Consider the following 14,608-nt stretch of genomic DNA (forward strand, 5'->3'; position numbering starts at 1 on the left):
CTTAGATACACCGGGGACTTTTCAATTGAACTGAAACACTAATAAGATTACCATGGCATAGAATCGAGAACGAAAACATTACAATGTCATTGCCAGTAATTTAATTTAACCAATAAACAGCATTGAGTTGCTATGCAGTCTTCATTTCTTATTTCAACTTACCTTCATTTATTGAGCCAGAACCCTAAAGCTGAAAATACCTTTTTAATCAAATCATAGGTCATCCATACTATTTGTAAGATTTCAGATTAAAATAAGACACAAGTAAATCATAACAGTTCAATATCATTTGGAACTACAATAAAGTATATCAATACACCGATAATAAACGATATATAAAACGAAAACGGCAAGGTCTAAAAGAAAACACGCATCTAAAACAAAAACCTACCCACATGATACCGAGGCCTTCCGGCCGATTCAAGATTTAAGAAAGTGCTATTGCAACGCGGCCAACGCGAAAGAAAAGAAAAGATGAGATAAAGCCCCAATTAAAAAAATCGCTTTGCGAGTTACCTTGCCCACCTATTGTACTGAGCGTCGTAATGCAAAATTAACGGTGATAATTTTATGCACGTTCTCTTTATGTCGATAAATTATGTTAAAACAATCAGACATTTTCAGATTCTATTAATCAATTATAGCTTAAAATTCACGATAGAAGTTTTTTTATTACCATTATTGGCATATACTCATTAACCGTCGGGGTGAAATAATGTAAACTATACTACTTTTCATACTTTCAACTTGATTAAATAATAGGAACTTGAAATCGAATTGAAAGTGTTACACCACAAAACATCTGCAATATCCATAACTCTAATATCACAAATGTAAATAGAAATTCAGGAAATAACTGACATACAAAGATACCTAAGCTATGTGACACGGGACACTAGACGGGACATGAATATTTTAAAATGAACCATTGTGTCACCTTGGCAAACACTAAAGAGTATAAAGAGAACAAAACTTGATGAAAAAAGTTAAAAGTTAGAACAACGTGGCCTATCTGTGATTTCATATCATCATTTGCTACAATTCATAGTGATTATTTAACATAATTATTTTAGAGATAACTGTTAGTCTGGGAAGTATCCATAGAAAACTTAGAAATATAAAGCTATTTGTGAACATAGCATTTAAGAAGTGTAAATATAACTTACGAAGACATCTAATTGAACTTTAAGACATTGTTTTTAAAAGAATGTTAGATGTAAAAGTTTATGATAAAATTAAGAAATCATTTATTATTTCAATTTATGTATATAGATGGGACATGAATATTTAAAATGAACAGTTGGGTCACCTTGGCAAACACTAAAGAGTATAAAGACAACAAAAATTGATGAAAACAGTTAAAAGTTAGAATAACGTGGCCTATCTGTGATTTCATATCATCATTTGCTAAAATTCATAGTGATTACTTAATATAATTATTTTAGAGATAACTGTTAGTCTGGGAAGTATCCATAGAAAACTTAGAAATATAAAGCTATTTGTGAACATAGCATTTAAGAAGTGTAAATATAACTTACGAAGACATCTAATTGAACTTTAAGACATTGTTTTTAAAAGAATACCAGGTTTAAAAGTATATGATAAAATTAAGAAATCATTTATTATTTCAATTTATGTATATAGATGGGACATGAATATTTAAAATGAACCATTGGGTCACCTTGGCAAACACTAAAGAGTATAAAGACAACAAAAATTAATGAAAAAAGTTAAAAGTTAGAATAACGTGGCCTATCTGTGATTTCATATCATCATTTGCTACAATTCATAGTGATTATTTAACATAATTATTTTAGAGATAACTGTTAGTCTGGGAAGTATCCATAGAAAACTTAGAAATATAAAGCTCTTTGTGAACATAGGATTTAAGAAGTGTAAATATAACTTACGAAGACATCTAATTGAACTTTAAGACATTGTTTTTAAAAGAATACTAGGTTTAAAAGTATATGATAAAATTAAGAAAACATTTATTATTTCAATTTATGTATATAGATGGGACATGAAAAAAGTTAAAAGTTAGAATAACGTGGCCAATCTGTTGCTTATAATGTCTTTTAATAATTACACTCATTAAATATAAATTAAAGATTTGTGTTTTGTGTAATTTACTTTTTTTAAATACAACCCTGACAAAAAAAGAGTGAATGTATAAAGAAGCATTGCCTACAATAAAAGACATACAGAATAAGGAATTGGCTGATGGTGGAATCATTTGCAAGTGTTCGATATATTATAAATTAACAATATTGTATAGTGTGAAATATTTATGTGCATAGGTATTTGTGTAATTAAGTAAAATAAAATATAAGAAATAATAAAAATAATAAAAAGGGGAGAATTAATACTAACTGTTTATCAGATATGGTAAATGCATCAGGAAGAATTTAGTAATTAAATCTAGTTTTATAAAGGAAAATATACACAGGCAGTAACGGAAGAAATTCAGACGAAATTGAGTGGTACTAAAATAACCAATGAAGGAAAGATAGAGCTAAGGCAAAAAGGCAAATATGCTTTCTCAGTAAAATACATTATATGGAGATACAATTGTTAGTTAGATAGATAGTGTTTCCAGGAGGTGCCACTACATAAAAAAATGTCTAGAACTCTATCTCATAAGTGATGTGAAAGAAGAGTTCAATGTAAATATAATAAAATAACTCTGACCTACAAACTAATGTGGCTGTATAATTAACTGTAATTTAAGTCTTTCGGAAATACATACATTAGATGTACTAGAAAGTTAGAATACTTCATATCTAATAACTTTATATTTCTGCCATTGTTTTATTTACATCAGTATTTTGTTCAAGCCAGAGTCAAAATAAACCAAAACTTAAATTTGATGCACGTTGCATTATAAATCCTGATAATGTGCATTGGCTATTTCATTGGAAGGACTATACATACACCATCGTTTAAAGGTAGAGAAGCAATAAGGTAATTCTAAAAAAATGACTATAAATAACTTGATTCACTAGAATCTTAATCAAATCTTAGAAGTATCTTACCTACTATCTTATAGAACCTTAAAATATCCATCTGGCTAAAATATACATACCATTCCCCTGTTCGAAATACGTGTACTTTTTGTCATGTTATAAACTTATGAACTCTATAATTTCTCTCGAATAGTTTGTTTTTGGTGTACCCATATTTAGAATATTAGTCTATATTTAATATAAAAGCAATGATAAAACCATGAATTCTAAGAAATTAACCGATGGTTTTGTAGTAACCTTTGTAATCATAAAACACCTGTACCGGTCTTTTTTCGAACTGAGGGACAATTGATAAGAAACTAGTAATTTTGTTGATTAATAGTATAGTCATGGACATGAAAAAAATAAATTCAAACACTAATATGTTGCAATACCAGAAAGTACGTAGTTCTTCGAGAAAATTATATAGATAATTTTTAGATGTACAAGTTTACTGACCCCCAACTAAATTCCGAGAGTTCAAGGCAATCGCAATTGTTTAATTGGTTTTTTAGTTTAGTTGGTTCTATTATTTAGTCAATGTATTTAATAAACTGCCATCCTTTACATAACCGGCATTTGTTAAGTATTTCACTGAAAACAAATGACAGTTCTATCCAAGGAATACTTACAGTCAAGACTGATTTCTGACTACTTGATTGACTACTTTCTCAAATGAGCCTCACAGTTTCATTTATAGTATTCGACAACCATTTGAAATGAAAAATTCAAAGTTAAAAGAACTTCTTCAACAAAAAATCAATCAAACAAAAAATGTAAAAGCTTAATGATTTTCCACGATAAAGTTAATTATTAGTAAAAATATGATTCATTATTTGGATTATCAAATAAAACACGTTGATATTAATTGTTGTCATATATAATGTTAGTGGATATCCTGAAACATTTTACTTGCGAATATTACAAAATTAATAAACGTTGGAAACAGTCTGGAAATGTGCATTGATTCGAGTACCTCACAGTAGTTTCTAGTAGGTAATTGTGCAGTTAAAGTTTCATTCCACTAATAATATATTGAAAATGGCTTTCATAATTTTATGTAAATATACATAAATATCGACCTAAAAAACATTATTACGTTAGGGCAAAATTATTTGAATATTTCATTTCTTACCATCTATGGACTGTATAACATGGCATTTTTCTGTGTTAAGTATGAATGCAGCATAATTTCCACGTATGTGTTTATCTCGCTTCGTCAGTTTAGTTTCCGTTTAGAATAAAATAATTTCCATTAAGAGAGAGTTTCTAAAAAGAAAATTATCAATTATAGTGCATCTATTTATGATACATTACAAATCCATATATGATAAGAGTTATATAAAAGAAAGTAAGAAGTACACTTATATAACTAGGCTGATGTTACTAGAGAATTTATACCTACGTCCAATATTCATGTTATATTTCATATTATAGATGTGAGCGACATTTTTTAATTCTTGTGCATTTACTTCTGTCTACGAACACATTTTTCTAGCCAGAGATTTCAATGAAAAACAATCGAGAGTATCTTTAATACGATAAAATAACTTTGATAATATATTACTTGATTAATAAAACTAATCAACTTAATCTTAATAAACTATTATCTTCCTATGTTTGTCCATTCGTCTTTACTGGCACCATGTGATTTACATTTCCCCCGAAGACAAATTCACGTTACAAACTCATAAAAGAAGTTGAACGAAAGTTTCACCATGGGAACATGTAACGAACGTATTTAAATATGTAAAATGAATTATAGCAATGATGTTAAGATTTTTTTATTTTAACATAATTCATAGGTTTATTTTTATTACGTAAATCATTACTAAAATACATATTGCATTATAAAATAACTAAATATAAAAACTAAAATATTGAAGAAAAGATAATAATTTTTAAAGTGTATTCCTTTCTGTGTATTAACTAAAAATTTAAGTTGATCATTACCCTTTGCTTCAAATGTTAAATGAAAAATGTCAAAAATCATATTACTACACTGTAGTGTTAAAATTCATTTAAAATAATTATATTATAATTGTATTATATTAAAAAAATAAAGCCACAAGTGAAATTTCAAATAATATCAAATATTTAAATTAAGAATTATTAAGTAATAAATATTTAAATATTAAGTAATAAATTAAGAATTACACATCTCAAGAAGATAATATATTTTACTTATAAAGCATTAATTGTGAGCCATTGACATGATAACATGATGATATGCGAGAATTGATTAGTTTATATATCTGGCTTATAGTATCTATATTTATTATTGGCAAAAGTAATTATGCTTACAAAACTTAGAAACCGGCAGGACAAGTCTGATCCTACAGACCTATTTCATGACTACCTACGATATCAAAATTATTTGAGAAACTTCTCTTAAAACATATTAAACCCTATATAAATATAGCAAATTTCTAGTTTGGCTTTTAAAATTACCAATCAATAATGAACCTAGTGCACAGCGGTTGTTGACAAGACAAGTGTGACAGCGGCTTTAGAGAAAACATTTGAAGAAAAAAATTGGACCTGCAATATTCCTGGACGTCTTACAAGCTTTTGACCGGATATGGCATTCGGGACTGTTCTACAAGATGGGCATATTGCTACCGCGGAACTATTGTAAACAACCGGAGTCATATGTACCAGAAACAAAATTTATAGAGTCCCACATAAAGGGGCATTATCAACACTTAAACCTATTTTGGCTGGGGTTCCCAGGATAGTGTCTTCGGACCACTCCTGTATAGGCTCTACACTGCTAGTACTTAGAACATTTACCCCCAACACAGTTATTATGGCAAGAGCAAGATCTACAAATGGACTAGAGACTGAAAAATACAGCGCAAGATATCAATGTTAAATTTGCATTGCGGAGAAATAACAAAAACCTAATTATGTGTGGATGCCAGATAACTCGGCATCCATACTGATGGTAGGACACATCTTGGACAAAATTCAGATCATACTCAGAATTGAGCAACAGTGCTGGTTTATCGGAAGATACTCTCAAGTTGATAGAAAATAAAAGAGTTTGGTTTGTCAGTCAATCATAAAGCCAATATCGACATATGGGTTAGATATATGGAATTGCACTAAAACATCAAACCCACTAGTAGTCCATCAATGTCAAAACGATATTTTGCCTTAAAACATGAAATAAGTATACTAAATCAACTTAGAAGCATTTAATTTATTATTTTACTCTAAAGCGCCTATGTTTTTTTACGCGCGGATAAAAAATGTATTAAGTGCAGAATCAGGACTGTACGATGGATGGACCATGGATGTGTTGAAAAGAAACGGTGAAATAATTGTACCATTCTAACTACACCAACTTTTATAAAGTCTATGAATTAATTCTAACACTTAATATATTAGAAACTATAATCTCAACTGCATTCTTATGTATGTTACCATCTCTATTCTTACAAAAAAAACACATATGAGTGTTGAAGCAATAATTAGTTAACAAGAACTAAAAACAAAATATGTTAATAAGAATTAATTAAGTAGAAATTCCACTCTACAGTGCTTAAATGATTATCCTATATGCTATAATTTTTTAATTTTTTTGAGATAACCATTTTGCACGCAAAACCTATTGAATTATTAAAGCTTCTTAAATAATATTATATGTTATAGAAAGAATTAAAACAAAAGAAAGTAGAGCGAGTAATGTCAATGGTTTAGTATAACCAAATGGATTCCTAAAAATATAACAATGACTTTTAAACAAAATTTTCAACCCAAATAATACAATCATTTTTTACACAGATATGCATCTTAAACCGCCATTGTTTCCGCATCTCATTAATATTAAATTCCTACTTCTATAACTCTTCTAGGATCGTCTTGTTTCTTTTCTCTTCTTTTACCCTCTATACTCCGTCATTACCAAGACGGGAAAGCTAAGAATTAAACTAATTAATCCCCAGAAACACCAAAGGAGGAGGCTGCAATCCATTTTGTTTCAGAGCGACCGGTTCGCATTAAAATATGCTGCTATTTATAAATTTTTTAGTCTATTTCGTTTCTCTTGCGGCAGCAATCTTAAAGATTATTATATTTTTTTTCTGATTATACCCACCCACGAGTGCATAAAATGATTTATAAAAGTCAGGATGATTCAGATTTCCAAACGCACAAAAACTTATTTTTATGTTTCCAGGATTATCAATTATATGAAAATGTATTTAAGAAATATGAATTAATTTAAAAGAACGTATATACGTTCTTTCAAATGTTGTTCATCCAGTTCTATCACGATGCTTTCAGAGGCTTTCTTCAAATTAATAGCTTCATATGTTGTTTAACAAAATCTATTTATGACTATAGAAAGAATAATATATATTAACTAATTATTATTATTAATATATTATATTAACTATAGAACATCTATTTATGACATATATATATATATATATATATATATATATATATATATATATATATATATATATATATATATACATATATATATATATATATATATATATATATACATATATATATATATATATATATATATATATATATATATATATATATATATATATATATATGATAATAACACATAACACATTTCAGTGGAATACAATCGCTAAAATCTTTATTATTGTGATAATACAATTTTGCCACTATATTACTTAACTCAAAAACTAAACAACTTAGCCGTAATCAACTATTATATTCCTATTTCGTACACCTTCTATCTTCAGATCTTTTATCTTTTTCTAAAGGCAAATACAAGTCACAGCCCCCCCCCTCCCACATATACATATATTTGAATATAAGAAGGATAGCGTCATTTTGTAGCCACACCACTTATGAAGTTTATCTAGTTTTTCTTTGATTTTAAGTTATTTTATATGTTTATAATTATTATTATATATTTTAAAGTCTCCTTTTACCAACAGTGATTTATCTGCACTTGACCTACTATTTAACGAGGACTCCGAACCACGGCCCTCGGCATTAAGCCTACCGACTGGCGAATGACCAACTTAGAAATCATCCCAGAAGACATCCGGTCTTACCCAGCCTGGTTACTGGCGTGACAGGGATCATCTTCCTAGTCGAATTTTGCACTCTTTCCTAGGACAATCACAAATTTAAATTTACGACCCTGCTACAGCAGGATTCAAACCCGTGACTATTGCAAGAGAAGGTGGATTGCACTGTCGCCTTTACCACATGTATGCATTATAATACAAATAGATATTAAAATAATAAATTTTGGTTAAATTTACTGATGAAAAATTGATAGTTTTAACTGGAAAAATGTAGAAAATATAAGATTTACAAAAACAGTTCCAAAAATTAGTATTTATCAAATTAAAAAGTAACAGTGGAAAAAGTTAATTATTTGTAATCCCTGTCGCGGTAATATATGGAACTTATATACATAGCCATGTTAATTAAAAAGTTAAATCAAAATTCGAAAAAATTATAAAATTTAAAAAATATTTTAAAACATAAAATTATATAATAGGTGAACTACACAAAATAAATTTATTTTTGCTAATAATCAAAGCCAATATTATCTGCTACATTATTAAAACTTTTATAATTTAACGTTGCATCGTAAAAAATTACTTTTGTATATAAAAACTAAACACACTTACAAATAAATAATAATAATCGATTTAAACATTTGATTGTTCTGTAAATTTCTGGTCAAATATGCATGCAATCCAAATACGTTAATTATTCCACTAACAATACAAACTAGTTTAAACAAATTTACATAACATAATTACTTAAAATATTATATTACCTATAACCATACTTCGAAAAAATACGATAATCTGGTTCTTTCTTAACAATCCAGAACAATAATAGACTCGTGAAACACAACATTGTACATTTATGTAATTTGAAAGGTAATAAAAATTTATTTTATGGAGTTTGACTAAGACCATAAATCATTCAAACAGTATCGAATAGGTAGCCAGTGCAGTAAAATTTATTTGATAGTTTTTAACAGCTTCCTTTCTTCAATTCAACGCTGTAATTTAAAAGTTACTTTGCACTTCGATATTATGCCACGATGTTTAGGATAATTACTTTTCAACATTACTGTGGTGATTTTCACTTGAAAACATAACCCATTTTAAGAAATGTTATTACTCCTCGAATATATTAGTAGTGATATAACAATATGTTTAAATCAAGAAAATAATGTTGTTACTACATGATTTTAATTTACTTCTAAGACTAATTAAAAAAGATATAGATTTAATTCTAGTAGCACCATCTATGTCTCAGGCCGGGGACATTTTATTTTGCCATCGCATTTACTTCAAGGAAAGATCGCAAAAGATCATGGAAAACAATGGACGATATTTCCAACATTATATTTATTGCATTACTCTGCTATCGTTACTAAATCAAACATATTTTTAACGAGAAATATTTATGAACACAGCAAACAAACAGTTTAAAATACAAAAAAAAACTTGAAATATAAACAAGAATATAACTTTTGTAAAAATATAATACCAATAAAAAATAAAGAATAACTACACTAATAACTAGACTAGTAAAATTGTCAAACTTTCTTTCACTTTAACTAGTCACAAAGGCTTGTCAACCTTGTGATAGTTATCTTCAGGACGGTTTTCACGTCAATATAATATTTCCTTTTCATCAACAAATTTCTTTATTTGACTACTTGATATTAGTACATCACTTGTCGCTTAAGGGGCCTGGCGGAAATATTTTAACAATACGACTTATGCGAAGTGTACACAAAAAAAACGTTTAGAACTCATCATTCAAAGTTCCAAATAGTGTAGCCGATCTTTAATAATTTCACACCTAATTTGACTTTCATTGACGATCTTTAGTTATTAACGGGTAGCCAATGCATACAACATCACGATGAAGTTTTCATATTATTTTGATTATTCCGATTGCTCTTAAAATACATACTAGTACTATTACATACTGTAATTGAAGAAAAATAGATACCAAATAGATAAACCAGTTAACAGTGATTTTAACAGGCTTGAATCTGTTGTTGAACATTACTATCTGGAACATTACTATGGATTTTTTTTTGATCAGCGATATCTATTGATAAAAATCAAGGTATAACTATTAAATCAATGGTTTTAACATTTCTCTACATGAATTAACAGTTTCCATTTAAAGTTATTGAGTTATTCTGCGCATATCCACACTAATCATGAATTACATTATTTTTCTTACTTAATTTGAAAAAATCTGCTGCCAAATTCATCAAATATTTTTATAATTTTTGTCGTTATCGTTCCATTACATTCAAAATATCGGTTTTCATTTCATTGCTTGTCAGGTACACAAAGAAAAGTTTTCTCTGACGAATTGCATAATTGTAATATGCTATGAAAAATGCATCAACTACGTCTATCCCAAACGCACAAATTCGTAAGTTCAGAAAAGCTATCCGCATCAACTTAAAAAATATTCCACTTCGGACATAAAGTCTTGTTGTGTATATGGTGGATCCAGTAAGATGTATTGTATTATGAACGGCTAAAATCGAATATAACTGTTACCATAGATGTTTACCGGCGTCAATTGAACAAACTAATTGACGTATTGTATTAAAAAGTAATCAATAACGAGTCATCATCTTGCCTGACAACAGCCACATATTGAAAGAGTTATGAAGGATACAGTATTACAGCTCAAAAGGGAAGTTATGTTGCACCCAGCTTACTCACCAGATATAGTGCCTTCTGATTGCCACTTTTTTATATCATGCCAATAACTTGGTTGTATAAATAGACCCATACGGCCCATATAACTTTAGATAATCGATGACCAATATTCGCAATTATGGTTTTAAAAAACCTGAATATATATTTTCATGAACGAAAATTTCTTGTCGACATAATTTAACAGTGCATTATTTCTTCATGTATATTACATAGCAAATTCAAAATAAAATGAATTATAATTCAAAATAACGTTTAACATTGGGTAAAAAAGTGAATAATATCTAACTCCATATCACAATCATAATTAATTATTTTAAATGTAAAACAAGATCACTCAGTTATTCAATATAATATCTCTGGACTTCAAAACACTTGTTCTAGTTCATGTAAGCAAGAAAATATATGGTAAAAACAGAGAATGTTGTTACATTTACTATTTTAAATCATTTATTTCTTAGTAATATTTAATGAAATGTCTAAGAGAAAACACAGTATAATGAAAAGTATTAGAATATTCAGATATGTTTCATCACCATCTGTTGATAGAGATGAAATGAAGGAAAATGAAAATTGATTTTGACTCGAGCCAATCTTTGTTGGTAACGTTCTCGGTCAACGCGCAACTAGAATTTAACGCCGGTAAGCTTTTATCGAAAACGTCAAGGAACCATTATTTCAACAATTCACAAACGAACTATGTATTTCAGAAATATACACATCTAGTAAAATAAGAAGCACCAATAGTATAGTCCTTCCAATAAAACAGCCAATGTAGTCACCAAAATATATAAAGCAACGTTAATTATTTTGATTATGAGAAACTTCTAATGAAAATAAAATAATGAAACAAAACTAACGTTACAAAATATAATTTGTTTTAACATTATAAGGACTAAACTACAGTTAGATAAACAGCTACGACTCTTGTAGGTTAGATTTGTTTTATTATATTTTCATTGACCGATTTGGTTACATGTTCGGACGCATCTTCATTCTAATAATGCTAGTAAGTAAAATGAGAAAGAATGCTCCTAGCGATTTTACGTGTTTAGGCATTACGTTCGACGGTGTTGATGACGTGCATTGGTTGGTGTTTTATTGAAAGGACTGTAGATAATGATAGCTTAATTTTGTCTATTTATGCAATTTAGAGAGTATTAAATTTTTTAAATTACTTTGAATGGTTTAAATATATATTATTTTTCATTAATGATTTATATAAAATTAATTTAATTGGAAAAAGTTTATAATACTTACGTTTATACAGTCCAAATGCTGAAATAGTTTTTAAAAAATTGTCTAATCAATCATATATTTTTGTTTAGACAAAGCCAAAATCAAACAAATCAAAGAAGATATGATCAGTACTGCATCACATCGCGCACGTTGTACAATAAAATATAATATGAACATTTTTTTTAACACGCACTTTATACAAGGATACATATTGTTTAGTTTTAAAAAATCAATATAAAAATTAATTAAAATCCATATAATCGACTTAAAATATACGTATACACACACAACGAAACATAAAACACATATACCAACGAACATAAAATGTTAGTATAAAACAACATTCCACAATACTATTTGGATTAAAAAAAAGTTTTGATAAAATTCATTGGTTTTCACAGAATAAGTAAGTTATTCTTCAGGGAATATTTTACTGGGAATGTATGATAAATGTATAAACATATTAAATATTATATTTCTGTTTAAAGCATATTTGATTAAAAACTACTGTTGTTTATAATTAGGAAAAATAATTATACTTTACCTTGCTTGTACTTCTCAATGTAGAAATATTCTTATTTCTATTTCACCCGTCATCACCCTGTGTTGGTAATTGTCAGCATTGAATTATAAACCACTACTTTTTATAGAGTCACTACTCAAGTGAATAATTAAGCTACTTATTTCCAATCCACCAAAAACCTGCTCACTATTCCACCATTTGTCAATATCTTCTTCATTGTGTGTGATCGAGCTCATTCAAACCGAAGCTGTTATTGTCGATAATGCTTCTTTCCATAAATAAAGACAGTTTTGGTTTGAATATCCTTCTCAACCTGAATGTCTGTTGTAATAATTCTTTGCAATACCCCATATCAACTCAACTGGATGAAATAAGCAGTGATAGAACGGAAAACGTAATAATCTGTACCCATAACGTTCAGCAATTTGATATACCATGAATCTTTTCTCAGGCTTATTTCTAAAAAAGTAAATTACATAAAATACAATTAAATATTCATGTATATTGTGAACAATAACAAAAACAATAATACATATGCTCATAAAGCTTTCACACTCTATAATACATTTCCTACAATTAAAGCATATTAATTGTATAGTCACCTTTCGTTGATTCCTCTTTTATCGCCCTGTCTTGGTAATTGCCAGCATTTAATCATAAACCAACATTCATTAAGTTTTATTCAATCACTGTCACTTTCAGAACCACTATTCAAGTTAATAACTAAGCTGTTTATTTTCAATCTATCAAAAACTTGCCCAAGATTCTACTATTTGTCAATTTCTTCTTCAATATGTCTGATCGAGCTCACACAAATCGAAGGTGTTATTTTCAACAATGCCTCTTTCCATAAATCCTGACAGTTCTGGTTTGAATATCCTTCTCGACCTGAATGTCTATTGCAAAACCCCATATCAATCCAATTGGATTAAATATATAGTGATAGGGAGAAAGACATAATACTTTGTGGTCATAATGTTCAGTAATCTGATCTACCATGTATCTCTTGCAGTTATGCAATGCAATTAAATATTTCATATATGTTTACCGAGTAACAATTTGTAATATTCCATTTTTTAACATAATTTCCTCGAAACTTATTTTATGTACTTTAAACCATTCCTTAATCGCAGCTTTTGTTGGTGCACTTGTTGGGATTTTCCCCACAACTGTGCACTATATATATATGGTAGATATGGTGCATTGTACATAACAATAACTGATTGTTCCTCCAAGTTCTTTAAAAGCTGATTTTCAAATTCTCCAAAACAAGTTATGGCTCGTTTCTCCATGGTAGTCACCCTTGGACTTAGAGAAAAACATTAATTCTGCACCAGGAATAATAGCACTCCTGTTTCTAGTATAAAGAACTATATGTCTACAATGAATTATTAATAAATATTACGACTAACAAAACCTAATCGACAGTTATCCAACGTTTACCTTTTTCCCTCAACTCTTATTGTCTTTACACTATATTTATTATCATCTTGCCACGAGCGAGGGTTACTATATTCTATATATTAATTGTTTTAACGAACATTTTGCGTCCCTTTTTCAAGAAAACGGTGGCACGTGGAGACGTGAAATTTGGCACAGTTAAAACTTATATTGAGAAATAATTTTTGGGCCTAATATTTTTTTGCAATATGCAATACAAAGAAATATATTCCAATAAAACAGATCACTGACACAATATATAAACAAACCCAGCGGTTAACCGTGCAGAGTTTGGAAGTGTTTAGCTCGTCGACAATAACGTACTAGGATCTAATTTCACTGGGGATAAAGATTTAAAGTTTATAAAATGACATAAAGGAGTGTGTTCATAAAAATGAAGTTAATTTTTTACATTTTAAACTATATTAAAACGGAGACTGAGTGATTAAAACATTATTAAACTAAGTCATTCAATTTTAAGCAGCGTTCGTATTGATGGATTATTAAAGAGATATGCTAAGTTTGTATAAAAAAACGATTAAGAATAGTATAGTCACGTAAAGTTATATTTTACATTTTGCAGAGAAAACAAATTAATGTGCCCGATTTATTGGAAGATATATAGCTGAGAAAAAACCTACATATGTGAAAATGTCATCCCAAGATAGCTTAAGGATATTCAA

General features: G+C 28.6%; 1 protein-coding gene across 3 annotated transcripts in view; it reads right to left on the minus strand.

Annotated features, from left to right (window-relative positions):
* Window positions 1–12,295, minus strand: part of lov (BTB/POZ domain-containing jim lovell protein) — a 640,300-nt gene extending 628,005 nt beyond the window's left edge. For 2 of the 3 annotated variants that reach the window (XM_076408331.1, XM_076408306.1), the window contains exon 1: window positions 11,984–12,295. The gene's annotated coding sequence lies outside the window, so the exon portion shown is untranslated. Of the gene's footprint in view, window positions 1–3,869; window positions 4,088–4,140; window positions 4,275–11,983 lie in introns of those variants that run through there. The other variant, XR_013006303.1, reaches the window with a different exon arrangement.
* Window positions 12,296–14,608: the final 2,313 nt, after the last annotated feature.

The sequence above is a fragment of the Rhynchophorus ferrugineus genome, unplaced genomic scaffold, assembly GCF_030347505.1.
Source record: "Rhynchophorus ferrugineus isolate W39M unplaced genomic scaffold, kcgeb_rfMv2 rfM1, whole genome shotgun sequence".
NCBI classification, from domain to species: Eukaryota; Metazoa; Arthropoda; class Insecta; order Coleoptera; family Curculionidae; genus Rhynchophorus; species Rhynchophorus ferrugineus.